This window comes from Coenobita brevimanus, chromosome 40, assembly GCF_032717465.1.
Source record: "Coenobita brevimanus isolate Jiangsu-jjx chromosome 40, ASM3271746v2, whole genome shotgun sequence".
NCBI lineage: Eukaryota > Metazoa > Arthropoda > Malacostraca > Decapoda > Coenobitidae > Coenobita > Coenobita brevimanus.
Window position 1 is genome coordinate 18,353,427 of NC_136993.1, and position 6,807 is coordinate 18,360,233.

Below are 6,807 nucleotides of genomic sequence, written 5' to 3' on the forward strand. Positions count from 1 at the left end.
AAATACTGATAAAGGTAGTCCATTTACAGTCACTGCCTCCACAGCATACTCCTGAACTCTTTCTCTGCTTAGCTCAAATTCAATCACTTTACGTTTTGCTCGTTCACAACAAGATTCACCATGGTTCGAGAAGTAATTAGAATTTTTTTGTGTGCTTCTTTTTCAGTGATTTCTTCCTTTCGGCCTCCTCTTCAGCTTCATTGTACTCCTTAAGTGTTTTCTTCTGAGGTGATCAGTAAGAGGCTTAGAAAGTAGCTCAGAATCTGATTTGGGTTAGTATGAATAACCACAATCAGGAATCTTGCACTCAGCAGCTTTCTTCGTGGAGATGAAAAAATGAATGCAAACTAATGCCGATGTCCTATGACCCGTGTTAACAATAAAACAATGTCAATAACATATATTTCACAGATATAGCTATCTGTTTTACCTGTCACCATTTTCTGCTACTGGACTCCATGTTTTTCAAACAGGTCATGGGTATCCGAATACAATAGACATTGATGTACTACACTCATTAATATGTATACATACACAATCACCATAATGAAAAAAATAACTTGAATAATAGAAAGAAACATGTTAACAATCGTTAGTGAGAATGAAATATGTTTTACTTCACCAATACCAAGAATATATAGCAGTAAAGAATATGTAGAAATCATACTGAATAAAATGTCCACCGATAGCGTAATCAGTTTATAAAACAAAGAAATTTTAGGTTAATAATGCAGTACTGTGTAATATGACAAAAAAATCGTTGCATTATCTTTGAAATGAAGCCTTGAACACAGCAGGATTTAGAGTTGGGCTACGTATGTCTCGTGCGCTAGCCAGTATCCTTTTATACACCTGTGTGTGTGTGTGTGTGTGTGTGTGTGTCCCTTAAGTTCAATAGGGTACGGAATGCAAGGAATGTTGAAGGTGTGGACTAAGTCAGAGGAGGGAGAGAGGTCAGATTAGGTAACGTGAGGTCAGGGGCATCACTTTCATGACTCTCGGGGCAAGGGTTCATATCGCGGACCGTCACTTTTGGGATTCTGTGTTATTTTGAATTCACATGGGTTTTCAAGTGGTGGCTTATATCATCTATCAGTACTACCAGTGTCCAGCTATACTCAGTTCTGCTAATGTCACCTGTACTCCAATCCACTGATGACAATTTAGCCATTCTTCTCCTGTCCTTAACTCCCCCCCTTCTTACCTCCCCACCATTACCCTCTCCTCCTGCCTGACCAGCTACGCTGCGCTACACAAATCCTGGACGGATTATTCCACTCATTTTATCCTTTGAAATGTGCCTTTTGCCCTATTCTTATACAAAATAATATATAAAAGAAAGAGAAAAGGGAATAGATACTGCCATACATCTGGAATGGACTAATTATCACCTGGCAATACCTCATGTGCACTCGTTCGCTAATTTTCCCTGTTTATTTCCGCTTGAAATATGTCGTATGACCTGTTCTCATAATAAAAATATATATAAGAAAGGAAGGGAGAAGCCTAAGTGATATTTACATTCACCTGGAACCACCTCATTTATTATGTATTGTCTAGATTTCCTGCCAATCATTTCATAGTGTATATATTTGCAGCTGTCACCACCCCGACACTGGCAACCCTTCACTGCCCCCAGGCCACAGCATTCAGTTTACTGTCGTCTTTCAAGGTGAAACCACGTCGGATTCGCGCCTGTCCAATTCCGCCTCTTTTTTTTTATCCCCATGCGAAGAGCCCTGTGACCTCTACCCCTACTAAACCTCGTGTGTAGGGTTAATGGGCTAAGGGACTCTGCTGTGAACGTGAACTGGCTAATGTATAAATGATAATGATGGACAGTGAAAACGATTTTCCCGGTGACTCTAAAACAGTGCAAGTGGAAATGTAAACAATGTGTAAATAATGTGTAAACAGCAAGTGAAAGCAATAAATGTAAATATAACTGAACAAAGGAAAATACTTTTATAAGTTACTGCAAGTGTCAGTGCATAACATAGTGTAAATCTGATTATTGTCATTCATTTTTTAAAAATACACTCACACTTTATATTCTTAGTACTTTATTTCACTTATATATAGAATATTTATCTATAAGTTTCTTTCAGTACTAGTAGTTTATTTTCACTCCAGGCATATATTTCTCGTTCTGCATAATAGCGTAGAGAGCGAAGCTTTCACTTTCACTTTCAAACTCCCAGTATTCATACATGCTAGAGCGAAACTTTCACTTTCACTTCTCCTAGTATATATACTCGTATTCTTATATTACTACTTATTTACATTTCTATTTACAGTCTCTATTTTATTTACATTATTTACAATTCTATTTTAAAATAGGATTGTAAATTTTAAAATAGAATTGTAAATTTTAAAATAGAATTGTAAATAATGTAAATAAAATAGAGACTGTAAATAGAAATGTAAATAAGTAGTAATATAAGAATACGAGTATATATACTAGGAGAAGTGAAAGTGAAAGTTTCGCTCTAGCATGTATGAATACTGGGAGTTTGAAAGTGAAAGTGACAGCTTCGCTCTCTACGCTAGTATGCAGAACGAGAAATGAATGCCTGGAGTGAAAATAAACTACTAGTACTGAAAGAAACTTATAGATAAATATTCTATATATAAATAAGTGAAATAAAGTACTAAGAATATAATGTGTGAGTGTATTTTTAAAAAATGAATGACAGCTCCACCTCAGAATACCATCGGGGAACCAGCATGGGAGGAAAGCTTGTATGTGCTCGTAATTTACATTGCTTTCACAGTTAATATATTTTTGGAATATGGATTCCAAACTACTTGAAATTCATAGGATAGTGTTTGTAGTTTTAATATCAGGCAGTGGTAACCATATTACGGGGTATCGTGAAGTGTAAAGTGGAGACTTCGTTACCCAACTTCAGAAATCTCCACAAGTCCTATGGTAGATAACGAAGGCTCAACAAACATCCCAGGGGAAAGCTGAAGGTATGTGCCATATCCATATATAATTTTAATATTCTCGGACTAATAACTGATTTTTGGCAAAAATTTTAAAAAAGTCAGTCGGAGTGCGAATATCCTCGGGGGATGCGCATGGAGCGCAAAAACATCACTGCGGTGTAAGGGTTAAATACGCCCTAGAGACCCATATTGGCCTGCTACCATTTCATGGCAGACTGCAGGGAGTGGTGTGGTTCGAAAATGGTACGATTAAAGTACAAAATTTTTATCAAACTCTCGTACCGTACCGGACTTGGAAAAAATATCGAAGAGTAATTTCGAACCGTACTCTTTCCACTTTTCCAACCATACCGTACCGTAACTTACTGCATGCTCTGCTTCCGGGCTAACTAACAAGGCCACACTTTCTCATGTCTTTCATCTATCAACACCTGACAATCTTCCTTTCACACTTCCAAACTTAGACTCATCGTTCCCTTTCATCTTTGTTTCATTTAAAGCTAACACATCCAACTTTCTTCTCACAAACATTCTCCCAATCTCCTCCTTTTTAGCCTCAATCGTACTACATCCATGCACATTCATAGACCCAATCCTCAGGATGCGGAGATAACTCAATCCCCCATCCCTTTCTATTCCCTGTCTCATTGTATATATATATATATATATATATATATATATATATATATATATATATATATATATATATATATATATATATATATATATATATGATTCTTTAAATCATGTATTATGTGGTTCTAGGAAGGAAGCAACTGCAGCTAGGAACGTACATTGTTAAGTTTGCCTTTTATGGTCATGTAAGTTATATTAGAAACCAGCTTTTGAAAATACTGAAATCCCAAATCTCATTTAGATTTGAATTTGTAAACCGTTTTATTGCAAGTTCATTTTTTCGATGTTGATAATATGCCAAAGCCACTGCGTTCGAACATAGTATGTTTATACACCTGTTCAGCTGTACTATTGCGTACACCCGATCCTGACCCTCTTGCTGTTTGCCTGGTGTTGTCTGGCAGCCGAGCTGTAGTAGGTTGTTGCATTTTATGAATGAACACTGGCAACGATGGTAACCCTGCTTGTGTTTGGAGTGGATAACATACGTTTGGTTGCATTTATGTTGGTTAATATAAATGTAAACGATATTGCACCTATAACCTTTAAAAATTTATTGTTTGATGCTGGATCCCATTCCATATCGCCACACTGTAAGGTGTGGTTGTATTATGAGAACGCGAAAACAGTAGCCCTGGCAACATACAATGTCAGGCTTACCAAAAGTTGGTAGGTGGCCACAGTGAAAGAGCGGAACAGAACCGAAATATATGGGAAAATATTTGGTAACTGAATGATGTTAATCATAAATTTTATCTGTAACACCTTTAAGGTATATAAATAGAAAAAAAAACACGCGGGACATTTAATGTGATATGGACACGTAGACTTAAGGAGTAAGAAAGGTTGGCCACCCTTCACCACCAACCAGCCACACCTCCATCCACGCACCAACTCAAGACTCTCCTTGACCCAAGATATTGTCCCCTTCCATAAATGTACAGTCCATCAGTTTTAATTTCAAGCCAAGTCACCGTAATACCGTGTATTGTGAGCCCATATCATACCATGTCCAAATTTTAGTGATGACAGCCGAACTCCTTTTTATTCAAACTGATACCGGTATAAAATGCGAATAAAACTCTCGTAACTGTTACTGTGGTATCGTAAAGGGTATATCTACACAACAGGCGTAAAAATACAGGGCTAGCAATCATTATAAATGCAGTTGATATGGCAATGTGCACAGATGTCAGTCCATTATTGTAGCTGTAGACTGGAGCATCAAATTATATAAGCTAGTGCATTCCTCCAGCCATCCTCCTATACAACATCCTTTCTACCACAGGACCGCTGTTACAGAGCCAAGACTCCCATTATGAAATGTACTGTCGATGCATTGCCTTATGTAATTAACAGGTCCCGTAATATTTCACACATTATAGCTAATGTGATATGACACAGATGCTAAAATCAACACACCCACATTTGTTACTCAAATGTGCCTTACCACTCTATCTGTTGCCGGACGCCTAAATCCCGTAAGGGATGGCCACAAACAAATCGTCTCCATGTCGTCCTGTCCAATGCCATTCACAGCCTTGCTCCGAGCTCACACACCCCATCTCTCATCCCCTCCACTCCATCCCTCCATCTCATCCTTGGCTTTCTTCTCCCTTTCCCCCTCCACCTCACGCACATACACTCTCCTCGTTAGTCTCTTGCTTTCACCCTCTCCACATGGCCAAACCACCTCAATGCATTTCTCCTAACGCATTCTATCACATCCACATCCACACCACAGCACTCCTTCACATCGTCACTTGTCAGTCTGTCTCTCCATGTAACTCCACATGCTTCTCTCAAATAACTCATTTCCATTGCTCTCACTCATTAAAAATAAAAGGGATATGGTATATATAGTATGACAGATAGTAGCATTTTACTTTGCCCTTCATTTTTAACCTTGTAATGTGCTACAAATTTATCATCCCCTACAAACCTTTGTCCAGGAATATCAGTCGTTACCCCAATGAAGAACATTCACAGCAGAAATGCTTATCAGCCTTATTGACTATCATTATTCTTAGGGGAAAATATTCATTGACATGTCTAAGAGCAATGTGGAATAAAACTGCATCATAGCATAACCTATTTCAATATGCAGATTCATACACTAACATCCTGTAACTCTAATCATTTGCCATAAATATTACCACAAAAATTGATACTTTAAGGCAAAATATTCAGTACTTGCTCCATCCTCTATTGTTATCAATGACAGCCTGAAATAGACTGGGCATCGAAGAGACATGGTTGTAGACCAATGTAGGATTACTCCTAAATAATTTCCACTGATTTCTCATGAGTTCCGCAAGTTGCTGTAGAGTCTTCTCTTAAGCTGGTTGCCATGTGTTAACCATGTTACCCCAGATTTTCTTTATGAGGTTCATGTCACATCTCCGACTGGGCCATTCCAACAGTTCCAGTTTGGATGGTCAGAAAACCAATGCTGGACGGTGCGTGGTGTGTGAACCAGGAATCTGTCCTGGACAAATAAATTCTGTCCCTGAAATGGAAGGTCTCGGGCCCATAAATAGGGAAGAAATACCGCCTGCAGGATCTCTATATATTTTGCTGCTGTGAACCAGCCTTCTATTTCTGTTATTTCTTCCATTTCATGGACAGAGATCCACCAACAGACGTTACACTTCACGTGACCGCTTCGAGTTTCCTCAAAGATGTTTTCATGAGCAAACCTGAAATAATGTAACTTTGAGTATTATATATATATATATATATATATATATATATATATATATATATATATATATATGTATAATGTAATGAAACTCACTGGTCTACAGTTACGAAAGCAACACAGTACCCTAATACATTGTCTGACATACCTATTGCTTTTGTTTGTAATACGTATTGTCATACGTAATTCGTGGCCGATTTAGCATATATTATACATCTTAATTATGACTCACTGAACAATCTTAGTAATTCAATCATGTAGTGGGTGCAAAGAGTAAAGTTCTCCCTTCCACTATAAAGTTTCCTTGATTGGAAGCATAATAAAGGCAAGAGAAACAGGAAACTTTAACTGACAAATGTATAACCGGCAATTACTCCTCCTCCAGCAATGCATTCTTCCATAGGACGTTGATTTTTTTTTTTTTTTCGTCAGTGGACACGGCTCGTCCCCAGTATTTCAAATCATTCTGGACAGGCTGCTCTGTGAACCACAGCCTCATTTCGTGGTGGTGTACAGTT